Below are 22,244 nucleotides of genomic sequence, written 5' to 3'. Positions count from 1 at the left end.
CCAATCTGTGTCTCCGTGCAATCCTCTCTACATGCGCAGTAGGAGCTGCGCACGGACTTGGATGGCTTGATATATGTAATTGATAGGTCTTTTGTTGTTGGCTCCTTCTAGAACCATTACTATTGATGGCATTTGCATTTTTCTTTATATACATATATATCTGTGAATGAACTGATATATGTCGTTATAGGTGGCCTCTGCTTTTACCATATCTGCATACAATATGCATCATACACTGGGTTCTACACCTATATTCAATGGATATGTCTTATTAACGGCAATGTGCCCTTTTCTCTATATCTCTTTGTGTACGTATATATATATATATATATATATATATATATATATAATGGAATTATTGTTTCCATATTTTAATCAGAAGTTCTTCATCTTTGTATATCATAATCTTGTTTTTAGTTGTTTCTTTTTCTTTTTATTCTACTATTCTTTCATGTACAGTATATTACTTTTTCTATACCTCCTCTATTTTCATTTATTTATTTTTCTTTCCCTAGGTATAGGCACTCTCTTCCCGGGAAATGGGACCTCCATCCCCATATTCCTCATCAATTTCTGGTAAGTATCAAATTGTTATATATGACATCAATCATTACCAATGATTGGATTAAGAAAATATTTTCGGAAGGGGGATTAATTAGGACTGATTTTGATATAATTCCAATATATCATGTATCATATATTCGTCATTCATCTCTTGCTTCTTATTTATACCAATCAAATCACGGCTATTTTGGTGTAGATATTTACTTTAAATCATATTTATATATTCGGACTGAGGGTTTTCAGCCTGTGTATCCCTATTGCTTCTTCTTTCAGCGTTTTTTTTTTATCGAGGTTTCCTCCTCTTGGACCAAGTCAGGGTTTTATAAAACCCCAAAACTTCAAACACGTAGTTTCTCTGTGTATCTCCCGAATATGCCTCGCTAAAGGGGTGTCCACCCCTGTCCAAATTGTACTAAATTGTTTGGTCACCTTTCTCCTTAATTAGGGCAAATACATTCCGCAATATAGATGACTCCTGCCGTCTGGCAATTTATAAAATTTCTTATTTCATATTTCCTTAGTCTATCTCTGATGTTTCGTCCTCAACAATAGGTCACGCTTGGGCTGGGGGTAAGTACTTATTTCAGCTCTCCATCTGCAAGCAGTATTGGCCAATACTTCTTCAAAATGCTAATGAACTTGTCTGTTATTTTCGTTGAAGGTGCCAATGCACCTGACAAATTTGGGTTGATCTATTGGTATTTTATTTAAGTTCTGACCTTGGAGTAGCTCTAGCTTTAGCATATGCTCTATGCAGAACTTTTTTTGGATAGCCCCTAGCAATGAAGCGTTGAAAGAGTAGCTTACTTTGCTCAGCAAATGCTTCTTCGCTAGAGCAATTTTAACCCGCTTTCAAATATTGCCCCACTGGAATACCATTTTTGAGTGGTTTTGGATGGTGACTTTTGTATTCGAGGAAACTATTTGTAGATGTTGACTTCCTGTATATCTTTGTTTGGATGCTGCCCCCCAGCTCAAGAGAGCAGAGTGATTGTGCTTTAATTTCTGACATGAAGTGCATGTCCGTTGAATTAGTAATAAGTGCTTGAACAAAATTGTGAAGTAGGGTGATAGTGCCATCCCAAAATAAAATGACATCATCAATAAAACAACCCCAAAATAAAATGTGTTTTGTGTACCCACCATATGCATCTGAAAAAACAAAAGCGTCTTCCTACCACCCTAAAAATAAATTAGCAAAATTAAATGCCCATTGCAGTCTCTGTCTTTTGTAAATAGAATGCCCATCAAAAACAAAATAATTGTGTGTCAAAAGAAAGAGTAAAAGTGTAGTTAAAAATTCATTGTAACTGATGAATTGTGTTCCCCTCGTGTATAAATAGTGCTCTACTGCCTTGATCCCCAAATAGTGCTGTATGTTGGTGTAGAGTGCCTCTACATTGAGCCTCACAATGTATGTGCCTGGGGGATATGAGATCTCTTCGAGTCTGGAGACAACGTCAAGTGTCTTTTGTGTAGGAAGGTAGTGTGGTCACAAAAGGGGCCAGAATTGGATCAACGTACAAGCTGATTCCTTCAGTTAAATTGGCATTCCCTGGAACTATGGGGCGGCCTGGGATAGGATTTTTCAATTTATGAATTTTTGGCAGCGCGAAAAACGTTGCCAATGTTGGTTTTTCATCATAAATTACTTTAAATTCATCTTCCGTAATCTGACCTTCAGCTTTGGCTTCCAATAAAATGTGCTTTAATTCAACAACATATGTAGTAGTTAGATTGTGGTCCAAACAAGTATACGTGCCTCGATCCCTCAATAATCTCATAACCATATTTTTATAGCTTACAGCTCTCTTTCAGTGACATTATTGTTACACTTTTTTGGTTGGAGATGTTCTAGTTCTTTACTCACCACTTTCACAAATGTGTCAATGCTATTAAACTGACTGAATGATGGTATTGTTTTACATATAGGTTTGAGGGTGAAGAAAGGAGGAAGTACAGCCTGTTTCATTTTCCTCCAACAAATCGACTAAGTCTGTAAGTGCTTGTTCGGCTCGTCTGTCGGATTCCCCTACATTATGGGTCCTGCTCTTATGTATTTTATGCAGGGCAAGCTTCCTCACAAATTGATTGATATCTTTTACCCATATAAATGCATCATATTTAGGGGTAGGTGTAAATGATAGTCCTTTACTCAATACTGATAGTTGGTCAGATGTTAATGTCATTGGAGTGTCATTGAATATTTGCATCTCATTCTTTACCTCTACATTTGTCTTGGATATAATGGGTTTTGAAGATAACCCCATTTCTCCCTGTCCCTGAGTTCAACACCTGAAAAAGGAGACTGTAAATTGGGAATTCCTGTTGGTGCGCCTGATGGTGTAGCCACCGTAGTTTGTTGTTGAGTCAAAGGGACTTGTTGTGAAGCAGAGGAATAAGGTAATGAGATAGAGGTGGGTATATTGATCCCCTCCACTCTTGCAGTAGCGAGTATGGGACTGTGAAGCTATGTTTGTTGTTGGATAGTATAGTTTGGCTGTGCTTGTTGGTTATATCCACTCCTTTGTTGGTTAGGCTGATTGCCCACTGGGCCTACTCGTCTATTAGGGTTACTTTTATTATTGGGCCTTCTATAATTTGGTCTATGTTTATTTTTGGTTTTATATCTACCCATATTTGAATTTGCACCTCTAGTTCCTGACTGAATGTCCGATCCTGAGACTTCAGACTCTAATATATCAGTCACAAGGCTTCAAAACAAAAAGTGAAGTGCTGGCACTGCTCTCCCTCTATACTCTCCCTTGAATGGTCTATGTTCACACTCTAGCTAGCAGCGTATCTTCGTGTGGTGGTGCTCATGTACTATAGTAGTAACAAGGTGAATTCAAATCCATATATTAGAGAAGAAAGTACAGGCAACTCACCACGTTGTAGTAACTTAGTGTTTATTACTGGGACATGCAGGTAAAGCGGCTCCACGCCACACCGGGATGCCGAACACTAGTGCGTTAACCGATGACAGCTGTTTCTTTCCGTTCAGGAACTTCAACAGATCGTCTCCATTCACCTGTGCACGTGACTATATATCTCCTCCTTCATTTGTGACGTCGTGCCAAGGTGAGCGAAGTTTCAATCTTACAAATAGATTTACCAATATTAAATTTGTAGAAAAATTACTTATTAAACATTTCATTATTATCTATACGTGAAAATAGCATATCTGCTGTGGTAAAAAACTGTTTAAAACAAGGCTATTAAAAACAGAACTATTTGTAGCTAAACCGATGTTTAGAGGAAGACTCCCATATCTATTCTATCATTTAACCCTCTCATGTCTTGAGCTCCCGTTCTCAATATCCAACGGGCTTCTATTTCTCTTAATTTTTTCACATTGTCTTGATCTGGTTTTATTTTGACTTTTTCTATGCCTAAGAATTTAATATTTTTGATGTTTCCTGCATGTTCAGAGATCACGTGTTCTATAAGTCGTGGTGATCCTTTTTTTGTTACTATAGAGTGCATGTGTTCTCTGAATCTGATATTCATGGGTCTGATTGTACTGCCTATGTAAAATCTCATGCATTCACATATGATTGCATATATCACATTTTTGGATCTACAACACATGAAATCTGTTATTTCTCTAGTAATACCCCCTATGTTTATACTGTTGCCAGTTATGAAGTGGTCGCACCAGTTACAGTTTCCACATTTTTTGTTTCCTCTGATTATTGATTTATTTAGCCAGTTTTCTTCTGTTGTTCTTTTTTCCATTATTTTACTTTTTACTAGTTCATCTTTTAAATTTTTCGTTCGCTTGAACGCTATCATAGGTTTTTCTATTTTTATCTTACCAAGAATCTGATCTCTTTCTATTAAATGCCAATTTGTGTATATAGATCTTTTTATTAATTCATGCATAGGGCTATATTTAAATGTAAATGTAAACCTCTCTTTCTTTATATCCTCATCATTTATTCTAGTGTGTTTTCTGTGTCTCCTATTTTTTAATAGTGTACTTCTGTCAATTTTTTTTACTCTTTCTAGTGTATTTTTTTGTATTTGAGGTGGATACCCCCTATCTTTTAACCGTTGTATCAGTTCATCAGCCTGCGTGTTAAATGACTCTTCTGTACTATTTATTCGTCTCAATCTGAGTAATTGTCCGTATGGTATTGCTTCTTTCGTGTGGGAAGGATGGTAGCTTTTGTAATGTAGTAAGGTATTGCTTGCGGTTTCTTTTCTGTAACCTATTGTAGTGAGTGTGTTAGTTAGTTTTTTTATAAGAACGTCCAAGAATTCTAGTTCTGTATTGCTATGTTTTGAGGTGAAAGCCATATTCATTTGGTTATTGTTGAGGTAATCAACGAATCTCTCAAAGTCCTTAGGAGAACCCTTCCAGAGCATGAACACGTCGTCTACAAAACGTGAATAGTGTCCAATATGCTCTAGGAAGGGATTATCACCCGTGAAGACATATTCCTCAAAAATCGCAAGATACAGGTTAGCTAGTGTACATGAGACCGGGGTCCCCATTGCGGTCCCACCCCTTTGGGCGTACCACTGTTCCCCAAATTGGAAGATGTTATTTTTCAAAATAAACTCTATTGATTCGCAGACAAAGTTTACAAAATCTTCAGATTTTCCTGTCCGTATTAGGATTTCTCTGTGGTATTCGAGTATACAAACTTTCCTCGTCGATTGACGCTAGGAGATAACCTTCCACACTGGAGATGTCGTCGAGTGCACCAAGGAAATCATCCGTGTCTTTTACTAGGGATGGCACATCAGCCAGCAATGGCCGTAACAACCAGTCGGTATATGAAGAGAGGGATTCTGTCAGTGAACCTACCCCAGAGACTATAGGTCTCCCTGGAGGGGAGACCATAGTCTTGTGTATTTTCGGTACAATGTACCATGTAGCATTTTTGGGGTTTAGTGGAAATAGCTTCTCTGCCATTTTATCTGACAGAATTCCTCTCTCTACCTGTTTTCTGAGTAAAGTTTGTAGCTGTGATTTAAGTTTTTTCATCGGATTAGCTTTTAATTTCTCATATGTCCTTATGTCATCTAGTTGGCGATGTGCTTCCTTTAAGTAATCTATTGTGTTCATGATTACGGTATTTCCACCCTTATCTGCTCTTTTTATCGTTATTTTATCCTTTTGTTTTTTTAACCATGTTAATGCTTTTTGTTCTGCTACTGTTAAGTTTGCTGTATCTTTTGGATATATCTGTGCTTTTAAATCGTCGAGTACTTTTTGTTGGAATAGCTCCAGGTTTCCTCCCGGTTGTATGGGAGGAGAAAACGTGGAGCTATTCCCTCCTCTAAAATTTTGTACTTCGACTTCTATGGGTGTTTCATCGGGTTCCCCGGTATTCTCCCCTAGCAACTCTGTTAATGCAAACAGACACTCCATTTCGCTACCCACTGAATCTCTAAGAATATTGAAACCTAGAGGTCCTACTGTTACTGGGATCTCTCCTTATTTTTGACTACCTTCCTTCTCTGCACTTGTTTTATTGGCAAAGAACCTTTTTAAATTAAATTTTCTTATGGCTCTGTAAAGATCTATTTCAAAATCTTCCATATTAAAGTCTTCAACTAGACAATAATTTAGTCCTCTTGAGAGGAGTTTTATAGTATCCTCTTTAAGTACCAGACTGGACAGATTTACTACTGCTGGTGTATTTTTATTAGTAGAAACAATGTCCTTTTGTGTTAATCTTCTTTCTTCATTTATTCTGTCCATTATTACAATTGATGTAACTTCTCCTCTTTTTTCTTTTTCTTCTCTTTTTATGACTGCCAAGTTACTCTCTTCTAATATATCAGTATATTGATTATAACGGTTATATCGGTTGTCCAAGCCTCGCTTGATATATATCAGGCCTGTCTCAAAGTCCCTCTTATCTCTGATATATTTGCGATGTTTTCGCTCCTTTATATCAGATTGAAAACTTTCTATGTGTTTTTGTAATTTTTGTTCCAAACTACTAAAATCTGCTTGGGATCTGAATGTTTGGATTTCTTCAAGTTGTCCTTCTAGTTGTTTACTTATTTAGTTGAAAGCCTTTTTTTCGTAAGCTAGAAGGTAGTCTAGCATTCAAAATGAGTTTTCAGTTAGTAACTGTTGCCACCCTCGAATAAATTCGGGGTCCTCCTTATGTGTATTAGGAGTTATATTTATTCTCAAACTCCTGTAGACAATTTTTTGCTGATTACGGGGTGCACAGAATGGACCGACAACTGTATACAACATGGAGGGCAAGATGGCATGGAGGGGGGCCCTACAACTACATAGGGGTCAATATGGCACTGAAGGGGCCTTGCAACTATATAGGGGGCAACATGGCACAGATGGGGCTCTACAACTATATATATGATCTATGAAAGCTTGGCCCCTACTTTCCCTAGCTCAGACATTGTTCTTCACTGCCCCTTTTATTCGGGGTCTGGACCTACTGCTATGGCATTTAGCTGTAGGTCCCGACCCTGGACCATAGGAGCAGTGGAGAGCAGGTTAATTTACTGTTCTTCCTTGGTACTCAAACCCAACTCCAGGGGTCCAAAGGTGACAGAAGGAGGCCCCAAGCTTCTGCTGCTCTGTGCAATGTGGCCTGATGATAATCCTTGTAGCAGACATCCCAGCGTGCAGGTCACGCAACACACTACTACACTACCTCCCGCTGACCACAGCTTTCTTAAAGTGTTAGCAGCCACGGCGAAGGTAGCTATCTGTTCAGCCCCATTAGCGGAGTAACAGGCAGGGTACTGCGTGTGATGGTGGTCACTGAACCTTACTGGCTGTACCCCCCTAATGGGGGCCCTGCTCGGCGTCATGTTCAACAACAAGAATTGGTGGAATTCAGCTTGAACAACATTTCAATGACTTGTGTAGACTTGTCAGCCGCTTACAGTTTACCCAGGTGGTGACAGCAGTTATTTACTACTGCTATGTCACTTTTTTACCGTAAACGGTAACACTCGCATCTGTGAATACATTTAAGGGAAACCGATAGCCGGTTCACCCACACTAAACCCAATATATGAAGTTATATTGCAGGTGAACCGGATTAAAAGGAAGTTTAATTTAATCAGGTTTCACGACTGCCTGCCAGATTTGAACAGTGAAGGTCGGACCCGGCATACCCAGCATCCCTTCCTCCATGCCTGGTATCACCTTCATTGCGAAAAGCCGGCAGCTAACATATTAGCAATGCAGGCGCTCGACTGATAAATAGAACAAGACGGGAGAACAGTAGGTAAAGCACTTTCTCTCCCGGCTCTGTGCCACGTGACTGAGACAAACTTATAATGTAAGTTTATGGGATTGTATCTATCTCTGACACAGTGAACAGTAAAGGCTCATTCACACTACGGAATCTCTCTCAGGCGTGTGTATTTGTTTACCCATTTGTTCTAGTGATCAGCAAGGATCTGAACACTCAAAACTTTTGGCATGTTTCAAGCAAATGTCAAATTTTGTGACATGTACACTTTAATCATTTGTCATTTACAGTACTAATGACAAGCTGAGATTTATAGGTTGAACAGATCATTAAGCAACTAATGCTATTAATAAAACACGTGTAATACGGTAAGCATATGTGTCAGAACAATAACATTTACAAGAGGAAGTGTAGAGCATAAGTTATTGTTGCACATTATACTAACTCTATACTCTGGGCTGCCAATTCCTTTTAGTGCGTCATTTCAGAGGTGTCTGCTTACATGGATTACCTATTTGTTTTGAGGTTACTCATAATACAAGAAGTTAAGTGAGCTAAATATAGTAGGTAAATAATGGAACAATGTAGACCATATACTAATTTTTAATATTTATTTACGTCCCATACATTAAGCAAGCATTTATACATGATCACGGCATCTGCTGCAATACCAATGGTTGGTCTGATCACCTGCAGCATCAGATCAGATCAGCCAAGATGGCGGATGGAGGTTCCCTCCCCTGCCTCTGGCCATCATCACAGGGTCTTCTTCTCTGGTCCTAGCAGACCAAAGAAGTAGATCACTGATAATAATGATCAGTGCCATGCGTATGCATAGCACTGAACAGTGTTAGCAATCTAATGATTGTTATAAATAGTCCCCTATGGGGAGATAAGAAGTTCAAAATAATAGCAACAAAAAAAGGTTTAAAAAAAATAAAAGTGAATATGCCCCTTTCCTAATAAAATTTTAATCGCCCTTTTTCCTATTTTACCCCAAAAGTGTTAAGAAAAATAATTAATAAATATATTTGGTATCTGCGTGTGCCTAAATGTCTAAATTATTAAAATATAATGTTAATGATCCCATCGTTAAACGGCATAAACGTAAAAAAAAGATGTTTAAAATAGCTGCTTTTTGGTTACATCACATTCCAAAAAAATACATAATCTGATGTGATGATGAGGAGAATACTGAAAAAGTGATCTCTACAGAACCGTAACGTCAGCCTATCATTAAGTTTAGTGTCCAGTATGAAAACTGCAAGATCCCAGGATTTCAGGTAGTGACATGGAAATGTGAAAATATATTAAACATCAAAACCTGATTTAAACAACAGGTAATTTTCTAATTACACATTTGCTTTAATTAATGGATTTTTATCTTTAAAAAAAAAAAGGGATTTGCCAAAACATCACATCATAATCTAATAGGATTACAGATTAGATATGACTTGAAGACTTGAGGTTCTTACTGTACTTAAAAGGAGTAGTCCAGTGGTGACCCAGTGGTGAACAACTTATCCCCTATCCTAAGGATAGGGGATAAGTTTGAGATCGCGGGGGGTCTGACCGCTGGGGCCCCCTGCGATCTCCTGTACGGAGGCTCTGCCATTGAGATGTATTGAGGGGGCGTGTCGGCCACCGCTTCGTGCGGAGGTCGACACCCGCTATCTGGCCGGAGAGCCGGGGCCCCCGTACAGGAGATCGCAGGGGGCCCCAGCGGTCGGACCCCCCGCGATCTCAAACTTATCCCCTATCCTTAGGATAGGGGATACGTTTTTCACCACTGGACTACCCCTTTAATCTACTTTTTAAGCCAATGAACTCTTTGATGTAGCATGTGTCAATACACCATATTCTGCACATTTGATCAGTCACAGTCTATAGCAGTGGTTTTCAACCTGCGGACCTCCAGATGTTGCAAAACTACAACTCCCAGCATGCCCGGACAGCCATTGGCCGTTGGCTGTCCGGGCATGCTGGGAGTTGTAGTTTTGCAACATCTGGAGGTCCGCAGGTTGAAGACCACTGGTCTATAGTGACCCTATGCTACATTAAGCAGCTCAAAATGGTTACAAAGGATTACAGACTGTTACCTGCTTATTGTCAGGTTTCCAAAAGTCAGTAACACATGAAACGAACATAGTTCCTGCATATAAGCTTACACATGTATTATGTAGATGCATATAATGATGTTAAACTATTAATCACAATTAAGCCTCATTCAAAATTGCACCATTTATCAGTATTTATCATACTGTATTTGTTAAATACAGAACCAGTAGGGGGCAGCACTGTGGCTCAGAGGTCTGTGTTGCTCAGAAGTAGTGTTGCTTGCGAATATTCGCAATTCGAATTTTATTCGCGCATATCGCATATTCGCGAATTCGCGAATATTCGCGAATATAGCGCTATATATTCGTAATTACGAATATTCGGTTTTTTTATTTTTTTTATTTTTATTTTTTTCACAGTACACAGTGATCATCCCTCTCTGCTTCCAGCTTATGTGGTGTAAGAAGGCTCTAATACTACTGTGTGAGACCGGCGTGCGAATTTTCGCATATGCGAAAATTTGCATATCCTAATTTCCGCATATGCGAATTTCCACTTGTGCAAATTTTTGTATATGCGAATTTTCGCATATGTAAATTTTCGCACACGCGAATATTCGCATATGCGAAAATAAAACAAGAATGTTACGAATATGCGAATATTCGCGAATATGACGAATATTCATTCATATATTCGCGAATATTCGCAAATTCGAATATGGCCTATGCCGCTCAACACTACTCAGAAGTGATTGGGTCCTGGTTCAAATATGACCCTAGACAACATCTGCATGGAGCTGGTACTGCCTCTTCTGGTTTGCTTAAAGTGTACCTGTCATATCACAGAAAAATAATGCTTATATTTGTTACTCACTAGGTCATGCCGATGCTCTCTGTGTTCTGCTGCTGACTCATTCTGACATCCACTGCTCAGGAAGAGGTGTGTCCCAGGCAAGCACTGAGCCCGCCCTCACTCACCATGCATTCACTTCCTCCCTGAGTCTGCTATGCCTTGCTGGGTCTCTTCATCCAATCGCTACAGACTGCTCTGCAAGCCCCTCCTCTCTGTTTTGAGACAGGAGTCTGATAGATGTTACGCCTAGCGCTCCGGGTCCCCGCTCCTCCCCGGAGCGCTCACGGCGTCTTTCTCCCTGCAGCGCCCCGGTCAGTCCCGCTGACCGGGAGCGCTGCACTGTCATGGCCGTTGGGGATGCGATTCGCACAGCGGGACGCGCCCGCTCGCGAATCGCATCCCAGGTCACTTACCCGTCCCGGTCCCCTGCTGTCATGTGCTGGCGCGCGCGGCTCCGCTCTCTAGGGCGCGCGCGCGCCAGCTCTCTGAGACTTAAAGGGCCAGTGCACCAATGATTGGTGCCTGGCCCAATTAGCTTAATTGGCTTCCACCTGCTCCCTGGCTATATCTGATCTCCTCCCATGCACTCCCTTGCCGGATCTTGTTGCCTTGTGCCAGTGAAAGCGTTTAGTGTGTCCAAAGCCTGTGTACCTGAACTTCTGCTATCCATCCTGACTACGAACCTTGCCGCCTGCCCCCGACCTTCTGCTACGTCTGACCTTGCCTCTGCCTAGTCCTTCTGTCCCACGCCTTCTCAGCAGTCAGCGAGGTAGAGCCGTTGCTAGTGGATACGACCTGGTTGCTACTGCCGCAGCAAGACCATCCCGCTTTGCGGCGGGCTCTGGTGAACACCAGTAGCCTCTTAGAACCGGTCCACCAGCACGGTCCACGCCAATCCCTCGCTGACACAGAGGATCCACTACCTGGAAGCCGAATCGTGACAATAGATCCGGCCATGGATCCCGCTGAGGTGCCGCTGCCAAGTCTCGCTGACCTTACCACGGTGGTCGCTCAGCAGTCGCAGCAAATTGCCCAACAAGGACAGCAGCTGTCGCAGTTGACCGCCACGTTACAGCAACTTCTGCCTCTGCTACAGCAGCAACCATCTCCTCCGCCAGCTCCTGCACCTCCTCCGCAGCGAGTGGCCGCTCCTAGCCTCCGCTTGTCCCTGCCGGACAAATTTGATGGGGACTCTAAACTCTGCCGTGGATTTTTGTCTCAGTGTTCCCTGCATATGGAGATGTTGTCGGACTTGTTTCCTTCAGAACGGTCTAAGGTGGCGTTCGTAGTAAGCCTTCTTTCAGGAAAGGCCTTGTCTTGGGCCACACCGCTCTGGGACCGCAATGATCCTGCCACAGCCACAGTCCAGGCCTTCTTCGCTGAACTCCGGAGTGTCTTCGAGGAGCCAGCCCGAGCTTCTTCTGCCGAGACTGCCCTGTTGAACCTGGTCCAGGGTAATTCTTCAGTGGGCGAGTACGCCATCCAATTTCGTACTCTTGTTCCGAGTTATCATGGAATAACGAGGCTCTCTGCGCGACCTTTAAAAAAGGCCTATCCAGTCGCATCAAGGATGTGCTGGCCGCACGAGAGATTCCTGCCAACCTGCAAGAACTCATCCATTTAGCTACCCGCATTGACATGCGTTTTTCTGAGCGACACCAAGAGCTCCGCCAGGAAAAAGACTTAGATCTCTGGGCACCTCTCCCACAGTATCCGTTGCAATCTACGCCTGGGCCTCCCGCCGAGGAGGCCATGCAAGTGGATAGGTCTCGCCTGACCCAGGAAGAGAGGAATCGCCGTAGGGAAGAAAATCTCTGTCTTTACTGTGCCAGTACCGAGCATTTCTTGGTGGATTGCCCTATCCGTCCTCCACGCACGCACCCAGCTCACGTCGGTGTGGCGTCTCTTGGTTCCAAGTCTGCTCCTCCACGTCTCACGGTGCCCGTGCGGATTTCGCCTTCAGCCAACTCCTCCCTCTCAGCCGTGGCCTGCTTGGACTCCGGTGCCTCTGGAAATTTTATTTTGGAGTCGTTTGTTAATAAATTCTGCATCCCTGTGACCCGTCTTGTCAAGCCGCTCTACATTTCCGCGGTCAATGGAGTCAGACTGGATTGCACCGTGCGTTACCGCACAGAACCCCTCCTGATGTCTATTGGACCCCACCACGAAAGGATTGAATTCTTCATTCTCCCCAACTGTACCTCTGAGGTCCTCCTCGGTCTGCCATGGCTCCGGCTTCATTCCCCCACCCTTGATTGGACCACCGGGGAGATCAAGAACTGGGACTCTGCCTGCCACAGGAAGTGCCTCTCCCCCCCTCCCAGTCCCTTCAGGCAAGCCTCTGTGTCCCCTCATGGCCCCCGTCCTTGTGTCTCCCTGCCCCGTGCCAAACTTCACCCTCTGCCCTCCCTCCCCATTCCAACTCCTGCTGTACTGCCTCCCGTTGAGGAAGCCCTCCATTCTTTCCCGGTGTCCTCATCCCAGGGGAGGCAGTTACCGGACAAAAAAAAGGGGAGACCTAAGGGGGGGGGTACTGTTACGCCTAGCGCTCCGGGTCCCCGCTCCTCCCCGGAGCGCTCACGGCGTCTTTCTCCCTGCAGCGCCCCGGTCAGTCCCGCTGACCGGGAGCGCTGCACTGTCATGGCCGTTGGGGATGCGATTCGCACAGCGGGACGCGCCCGCTCGCGAATCGCATCCCAGGTCACTTACCCGTCCCGGTCCCCTGCTGTCATGTGCTGGCGCGCGCGGCTCCGCTCTCTAGGGCGCGCGCGCGCCAGCTCTCTGAGACTTAAAGGGCCAGTGCACCAATGATTGGTGCCTGGCCCAATTAGCTTAATTGGCTTCCACCTGCTCCCTGGCTATATCTGATCTCCTCCCATGCACTCCCTTGCCGGATCTTGTTGCCTTGTGCCAGTGAAAGCGTTTAGTGTGTCCAAAGCCTGTGTACCTGAACTTCTGCTATCCATCCTGACTACGAACCTTGCCGCCTGCCCCCGACCTTCTGCTACGTCTGACCTTGCCTCTGCCTAGTCTTTCTGTCCCACGCCTTCTCAGCAGTCAGCGAGGTAGAGCCGTTGCTAGTGGATACGACCTGGTTGCTACTGCCGCAGCAAGACCATCCCGCTTTGCGGCGGGCTCTGGTGAACACCAGTAGCCTCTTAGAACCGGTCCACCAGCACGGTCCACGCCAATCCCTCGCTGACACAGAGGATCCACTACCTGGAAGCCGAATCGTGACAATAGACAGGACAGGAGTAAACACAGAGGAGTACTAGTCCTGCCCTCACTTATTGGACTTTGTCCTAGCCTGTGCTTCAGTTGGGATAAAAATGATGCTGCAGCAGGAAAGGATTATGTTTGGATGGTATGGGGACCCCTAGTGGCCTTTTTTTTTTATAAGCCATGATTTTAATATGAATGAAACATATTTTTTAATTAACTATATTAAAGGCCATCTGCGGGTGAAAACAACTTATCCCCTATCCGCAGGATAAGGGATAAGTGTTTGATCGCGAGGGGTCCGAATGCTGAGACCCCCGCCATCTCCTGTACGGGGCCACGGCTTTTCCGTGGCTCTCCAGTGCAGGAGGCGTGCCGGCCACAGCATGACGTTGCGGCCGACACGCCTTCTCCATGTATTTCTATGGGAGAGGCGGGGAGGCAGCATTGGTGTCTCCCCGCCTCTCCTATAGAACTGTATGGGGAGGGGGCATGGAAGGGGTGTACCGTTGACCTCTCTAGGTCGACATTACGCGTATTAGCGCTCTCAATGAGCGCTAAAGCGGAGGCCCCGTTCAGGAGAGTTCTGGGAATAGGGGAAAAGTGTTAGAACGCTGCAGTTGTCCTTTAAAAGGAAAATATTTTGCCAAGATGTACAACATATAAAGTTTATAATTCTGGCAGTGGCCATTGAAGTATTGTCCAGTTTTTCCCCCTCACTATGAGGAATTTAGATTGTGAGTTCCAGTGGTGACAGGGACTGATGATGGATAAGGATAGTCTCTGTGAAAAGTTGCAGAGGGGCAAATAGCCATGTGATGAATAAAAGTTAAAATGTAACTTTGAAAAACAGTAATGCCACATGTTTAACCCCTAAGACATGCATAAAGCATAGCAAGTCCCAATAAAACTCTAGTGGTCTTGGCCCATTTGTTTGTGATCACCTGGCATGCTACTAGTCCTAATGCAATTTCCCAGGACACAATTATGTGGCTTGGCTGCAGATGGTTCCTCACCACTAGATAAGTACCTGAGTATTTGTCATGTTTACATGCAGAATTACATTATATTTTGAATTGTAATACACTTTCTATTACCTGTACCAGCATTATTGGCAGGCAGCAAATGGGTTACAAGTTAAGCAACACTGCCATCTATTGACGCTTTATAGGATTGCTCATATTGTACATGGAAACTTCTAGTACAATATTTCCGAAAAGTTTTCACATCCTTTCCCTTTTTTTCACATTTTGTTATGTTGCAGCCTTATAGTGCTATAGTAAAATAAAAATAAAAATTTCCATCATTCTGCACATAATACCTCAAAATGAGAATATGAAAATAAAATTTAAAAATGTTTTGCTGATTTATGCAGCACTTTCATTTTTGCACTTTTGCTTTTTCCTCCCCATATGAGGACTTGTTTTTTTTTTGTACTTTTGTGGTAGAGGGTGTGATGAGGACAAATGGAATTACCCTAGGGGCAGATGGCATTAACCCCTTGTGTTCATGACTAGAGATGAGCAAATTTTTTAAAAATTCCATTCGTCCGATTCGCCCAATTTTCTGAAAAAAATTTGGTTCGGTCTGAATCTTTTCGTGGCGAATCACCATTAAAAATGGCTATTTCTGGCCTACAGAGAGGCTCAATAGGGAGTGTGTTGTGCTAGTGAAATAATACTGTTATTCAGAATAACATGCAGATTACCAGCATCGCTATTAGAATCACTGCAGCAGAGCGGCACAATGACAGAGCCTGGAGGTGGCATCAGTATGAGGAGACCATATAGTGGCTGAAAGATGGGGTGGAGATAGCGGCAGCAAAAGGAGACCATATAGTGGCTGAATGACACAGCGTGGAGTTGGCAGCAGCATGAGGAGAACATATAGTGGCTGAACGACACAGCGTGGAGGTGGCGGCAGCATGAGGAGACCATGTAGCGGCTGAATGACACAGCCTGGAGTTGGCGGCAGCATGAGGAGACCATATAGTGGCTTAATGAAAGCCTGGAGTTGGTGGCAGCATATAGTGGCTGACTGACACAGCCTGGAGTTGTTGGCAGCATGAGGAGACCATAGGGCCTCACCATCCCCAAGATTAATTTTAAAATTTAAATTGAAGATTTATGGTAGCTAGTGCTAGCATAAAATATTTTAGGTAATGTCCCAGCAGCATGAGGAGACCATATAGTGGCTGAATGACACAGCCTGGAGATGGTGGCAGCTTATAGTGACTGAATGTCACGATGCCGGCTGGCAGGAGGTGGATCCTCTGTGCCAGAGAGGGATAGCGAGGACCGTGCTAGTGGACCGGTTCTAAGACACTACTGGTTTTCACCAGAGCCCGCCGCAAAGCGGGATGGTCTTGCTGCGGCGGTAGTGACCAGGTCGTAACCACTAGCAACGGCTCACCTCTCTGGCTGCTGAAGATAGGCGAGGTACAAGGGAGTAGGCAAAAGCAGAGTCGGACGTAGCAGAAGGTCGGGGGCAGGCGGCAAGGTTCGTAGTCAGGGGAGATAGCAGAAGTTCTGGTACACAGGCTTTAAACACACAAAACGCTTTCTCTAGGCACAAGTGCAACAAGATCCGGCAAGGGAGTGCAGGGGAAGAGGATAGATATAGTCAGGGACCAGGTGGAAGCCAATTAAGCTAATTGGGCCAGGCACCAATCATTGGTGCACTGGCCCTTTAAGTCTCAGGGAGCTGGCGCGCGCGCGCCCTAGAGAGCGGAGCCGCGCGCGCCAGCACAAGACAGCAGGGGACGGGAACGGGTAAGTGACCTGGGATGCGATTCGCGAGCGGGCGCGTCCCGCTGTGCGAATCGCATCCCCAACGGCCATGACAGAGCAGCGCTCCCGGTCAGCGGGACCGACCGGGGAGCTGCAGGGAGAAGGACGCCGTGAGCGCTCCGGGGAGGAGCGGGGACCCGGAGCGCTAGGCGTAACAGTACCCCCCCCCTTAGGTCTCCCCTTCTCTTTATCGGGTAACTGCCTCCCCTGGGATGAGGACACCGGGAAAGGATGGAGGGATTCCTCAACGGCAGGCAGAACCGCAGGAGTAGGAATGGGGAGAGAGGGCAGAGGGCGAGACCTGGCACGGGGCAGTGTGACACCAGGACGAGGGCCATGAGAGGACACAGAAGCTTGCCTGATGGAACTGGGAGGGGGGGAGGGGCATTTCCTGTGGCAGGCAGAGTCCTTAATGACCTTAGGGGGACCGGATACAGGAGGAACCACAGGGTCACGGCAGGGAGTACTGGGAACCGGTTTTAGACAGTTCTTGGAACAAGAGGACCCCCAACTCTTGATCTCCCCAGTGGACCAATCCAGGGTAGGGGAGTGAAGTTGAAGCCAGGGAAGTCCAAGGAGAATTTCCGAGGTGCAATTGGGGAGGACCAAAAGTTCAATCCTCTCATGATGAGATCCGATGCTCATAAGAAGGGGCTCCGTGCGGAAACGTATGGTGCAGTCCAACTTGGCTCCGTTGACCGCGGAAACGTGGAGTGGCTTGACAAGACGGGTCACCGGAATGCGGAATTTATTCACTATGGACTCCCGAATAAAATTCCCAGAAGCTCCAGAGTCCAGGCAGGCCACGGCTGAGAGAGAAGAGCTGGCTGAAGTAGAAATCCGAACAGGCACCGTGAGACGTGGAGAAGCCGACTTAGCATCAAGAGACGCCACACCCACGAGAGCTGGGTGCGAGCGTGCGTTTCCCAGACGTGGAGGACGGATTGGGCAATCCACCAAAAAATGTTCAGTACTGGCACAGTACAGGCAAAGATTCTCTTCCTTACGGCGATTCCTCTCTTCCAGGGTCAGGCGAGACCGATCCACTTGCATGGCCTCCTCGGCGGGAGGCCTAGGCGCAGATTGCAGTGGAGACTGTGGGAGAGGTGTCCAGAGATCTAAGTCTTTTTCCTGGCGGAGCTCTTGATGCCTCTCAGAAAAACGCATGTCAATGCGAGTGGCTAGATGAATAAGTTCATGAAGATTAGCAGGCATTTCTCGTGCGGCCAGAACATCTTTAATGTTGCTGGATAGGCCTTTTTTGAAGGTCGCGCAGAGGGCCTCATTGTTCCAGGATAATTCTGAAGCAAGAGTACGGAATTGTACGGCATACTCGCCAACGGAAGAATTACCCTGGACCAGGTTCAACAGGGCAGTCTCAGCAGAAGAGGCTCGGGCAGGTTCCTCAAAGACACTTCGGATTTCCGAGAAGAAGGAGTGTACGGAGGCAGTGACGGGGTCATTGCGGTCCCAGAGCGGTGTGGCCCAAGACAGGGCTTTTCCAGACAGAAGGCTGACTACGAAAGCCACCTTAGACCTTTCAGTGGGAAACAGGTCCGACATCATCTCCAGATGCAGAGAACATTGGGAAAGAAAGCCACGGCAAAACTTAGAGTCCCCATCAAATTTATCCGGCAAGGATAGGCGTAGACCAGGAGCGGCCACTCGCTGCGGAGGAGGTGCAGGAGCTGGCGGAGGAGATGGTTGTTGCTGCTGTAGCTGAGACTGAATCTGCTGTAGTTGAGACTGGAGTTGCTGTGTCATGGTGGTCAAGTACGACAGCTGGTGATCTTGTTGGGCGATCTGACGAGCTTGCTGGGCGACCAGCGTAGGGAGGTCAGCGCCAACTGGCAGAGGAACTTCAGCGGGATCCATGGCCGGATCTACTGTCACGATGCCGGCTGGCAGGAGGTGGATCCTCTGTGCCAGAGAGGGATAGCGAGGACCGTGCTAGTGGACCGGTTCTAAGACACTACTGGTTTTCACCAGAGCCCGCCGCAAAGCGGGATGGTCTTGCTGCGGCGGTAGTGACCAGGTCGTAACCACTAGCAACGGCTCACCTCTCTGGCTGCTGAAGATAGGCGAGGTACAAGGGAGTAGGCAAAAGCAGAGTCGGACGTAGCAGAAGGTCGGGGGCAGGCGGCAAGGTTCGTAGTCAGGGGAGATAGCAGAAGTTCTGGTACACAGGCTTTAAACACACAAAACGCTTTCTCTAGGCACAAGTGCAACAAGATCCGGCAAGGGAGTGCAGGGGAAGAGGATAGATATAGTCAGGGACCAGGTGGAAGCCAATTAAGCTAATTGGGCCAGGCACCAATCATTGGTGCACTGGCCCTTTAAGTCTCAGGGAGCTGGCGCGCGCGCGCCCTAGAGAGCGGAGCCGCGCGCGCCAGCACAAGACAGCAGGGGACGGGAACGGGTAAGTGACCTGGGATGCGATTCGCGAGCGGGCGCGTCCCGCTGTGCGAATCGCATCCCCAACGGCCATGACAGAGCAGCGCTCCCGGTCAGCGGGACCGACCGGGGAGCTGCAGGGAGAAGGACGCCGTGAGCGCTCCGGGGAGGAGCGGGGACCCGGAGCGCTAGGCGTAACACTGAATAACACAGCCTAGAGTTGGCAGCAGCATGAGGAGACCATAGGGCCTCACTATCCCCAAGATTAATTTTAAAATTTAAATTGAAGATTTATGTTAGCTAGTGGTAATGTCCCAGGCCCAGCAGCATCAGAAAACCATATAGTGGCTGATCGACACAGACTGGAGTTGGCGCAGCATGAGTAGAACATATAGTGGCTGAATGGCACCGCTTGGAGGTGGCGGAAGCATGAGGAGACTATATGGTGGCAGAATGAGACAGCCTGGAGGTGGCAGCAGCAGCATTAGGAGTCCTGAAAGTGACCCGGTGACAGAGTGGTGCAGTGGGTGGCAATACCAATACCCAGTGACGAAGGTGGGTGGAAAAAGGTCTGATGCGGAGGAATGTTTGTAACTGGGGAGCAGCACCTTAAATATGATTGGCACTATACATATTTGTGAAGTGTTCGTGTGGCATCATGGTCATACTACTTTGATGCATCAGGCATTGGTGGGTGGAAATCCTGGCTGATCCATGCCTGGATCATCTTCATAAAGGTCAGTCAGCCCCTCTGATGGCACACTACTTGCCGGGCAGGACAACTTTTCCAGCGCAAACTCTGCTAGTTGCGGCCACAAATCAAGTTTGGCTGCCCAGAAGTCCAGCGGATCTTCAAGTTGTGTTGGCACGGGCATGTCAAGGTATGCCACCACCTGCTGGTTCAGGTCCTGCTCCAAGTCTACCTGCTGCTGAGGAGTTGCTTCACTATGCGGGTGAAGAAAGGTAATCATCAGCGACTATAGACTCAGGCTGCTACTGATGGAGCTGGTACTGCTCCTGCCACCCCACCCCTCCCCAGCAGCCATGGCAGTAGAAGGTGACCACAGAGGGCCCCTCAAGTCAGACCTGCGAGAGGATGGATGATGGCGCCGATAGGCTTTGGCCAACTGACTACGTAGGATGTCTCTGTAGTAGGTCAGTTTGTCCTCCCTCTCAGTGAGTGTAAAAAAGGCCCCCATTTTGTGGCGGTAGCGAGGGTCCAATAAGGTGGAGAGCCAGAAGTCATCCCGCTGCCGAATGGTGACAATTTGGCAGTCACTACGCAAGCAAGTGAGCATGCATCGTGCCATTTGTGCAAGTGACTTGGAGGGACTCCCTGCCCCCATCTCCTCTGCATACTGCCACGGTGTGTCTGGGTCCTCTGTCTCGCCTTCCTCATAACCCTCTAGCTCCTCTGGCTGCTCCTGCTCCTCCTCTCCTGTGAGATGATTAGAAAAACCGCCCATTTCGCAAAATCTAAAAACTGTGCTCCACTGTGCCCCTCCCCCTACTCCTCCTCAAGTTCAGCCTCCACAGAGCTCATGTGGCCATGAGATGTAGGTGCCCTGACAGCCATTGTTTCCAACACGTGTTGTAGGAAATGAAACAGTGGAATGATGTTGTTCATCCCGTAATCCTGGCCACTGACTAATAATGTGGCGTCCTCAAAGTGCCTGAGCAAACGGCAGGTGTCACGTATGAGCTGCTACTTATTGACATTGAAGTTACACAGGGAAGTCCCCCTATCCCCTTGGATCATCAATAAATCAGTGATGGCTTTTCTTATAGTCAGTCCAACATATGGAGGGTGGAATGCCAACATGTGGCAACGTCGCAAATCAGACTATGTTTGGGGATACCGTTCTGATGCTGCTGCTCAAGGAGGGTGTGCTTTGTGCATGCAAAGTTTCCTTCCCATTGTTTGGATGTCTTGCAAATGGGGGGGAACCCTTCAGGAACCGATTGACAACCAGATTGAACACATGTGCCATGCAGGGCGCATGGCTCAGCCTTCCCTGTCGCAGCGCAGACAACATGTTCTTCCCGTTGTCAGTCACCATGGTTCCCATTTCCAGTTTTCATGGAGTAAGCCAAGCTCCAATTTCTTAATGAATTACTTTTAGCAGTTCCTCCTCTGTGTGACTCCGTTCGCCAAGGCAAACCATTTGAAGAACAGCGTGACACCGCCATGCCCTGCACACATGGTATGCTAAGGGACAATGAGACTTGTCTGTGCAGTGGAGGCTGAGGACACGGTGGAGGATGAGAGGCGGAGTCGCACACTGTCACAGGACCAACGGCCTGAGAGCATGGAGGAGGAAGCAGCGTGACCTGTCCAAGTCGGTATTGTGGCTGTGCCGAAACTACATTCACCCAGTGAGCCGTAAAGTACATGTATTGTCCCTGACCATAGTTACAGCTCCAGATGTCGGCGCTGCCGTGCACTTTGGTACACACGGAAAGACTCAAGGACTGGCCCACCTTCTCTTCCACAAAATTGTGCAGGGCTTGTACTGCCTTCTTCGCGAAGAAATTACGGCTTGGACTCTCTACCTCGGTTTGGCACAAGCCATCAGTTCTCTGAAAGGTGCAGAGTCCACCACTTGAAAAGGGAGGGACTGCAGCACCATCAACTTGGATAGGAGCACATTCAGCTTCTGCGCTGTTGGATGAGTGGGCACATACTGTTGTCTCTTGGACATGGAATTGCAGATGGATTGCTGGCAGAATGACTGACTAAAAGTAGGAGGAGCAGGAACATCTTGAGCGACAGAAGGAGGGTATGACACACAGCTCCCTTCGGCTGAGGTGGTGGAGCCTTGGCTAGCTGAAAGAGGGAGCGGCATGCCACTGGGCGATGCAGCAGGCTGGAACACTACATCGGAGCCATAGTTCTCCCAGGCCGCTTTATGGTGGTGCAGCATATGTTGACGCAAGGCTGTGGTGCCAACATTGGGACCCTGGCCATGCTTCACCTTCTGCCAACACATCTTGCATGTGGCTATGTTAACCTTCTCCGGATGGTTGATGAAAAACTGCCACACCGCCAAATAGCTGATTTTCACACCAACAGTCCACATCAATTGAATGCTACTGCCGCCATCTCCAGGAACCCCTGTTCCACTATCTGCCAGGAAGGTAGGCTGCCACGAAGCAGGTGGTCTTCCCCAGG

General features: G+C 46.5%; 1 protein-coding gene across 1 annotated transcript in view; it reads left to right on the top strand.

Annotated features, from left to right (window-relative positions):
• The first annotated feature begins 513 nt into the window (after positions 1-513).
• Positions 514-22,244, top strand: part of RBIS (ribosomal biogenesis factor) — a 39,561-nt gene continuing 17,830 nt past the window's right edge. The window contains exons 1-4 of the mRNA XM_056522261.1: positions 514-576; positions 1,086-1,134; positions 2,497-2,562; positions 3,569-3,645. The gene's annotated coding sequence lies outside the window, so the exon portion shown is untranslated. The remainder of the gene's footprint in view (positions 577-1,085; positions 1,135-2,496; positions 2,563-3,568; positions 3,646-22,244) is intronic.

Source organism: Hyla sarda, chromosome 5 (assembly GCF_029499605.1).
Source record: "Hyla sarda isolate aHylSar1 chromosome 5, aHylSar1.hap1, whole genome shotgun sequence".
Lineage (NCBI taxonomy): Eukaryota > Metazoa > Chordata > Amphibia > Anura > Hylidae > Hyla > Hyla sarda.
Note: the sequence above shows the minus strand (reverse complement) of the source record. Positions and strands in the feature narration are given on the sequence as shown.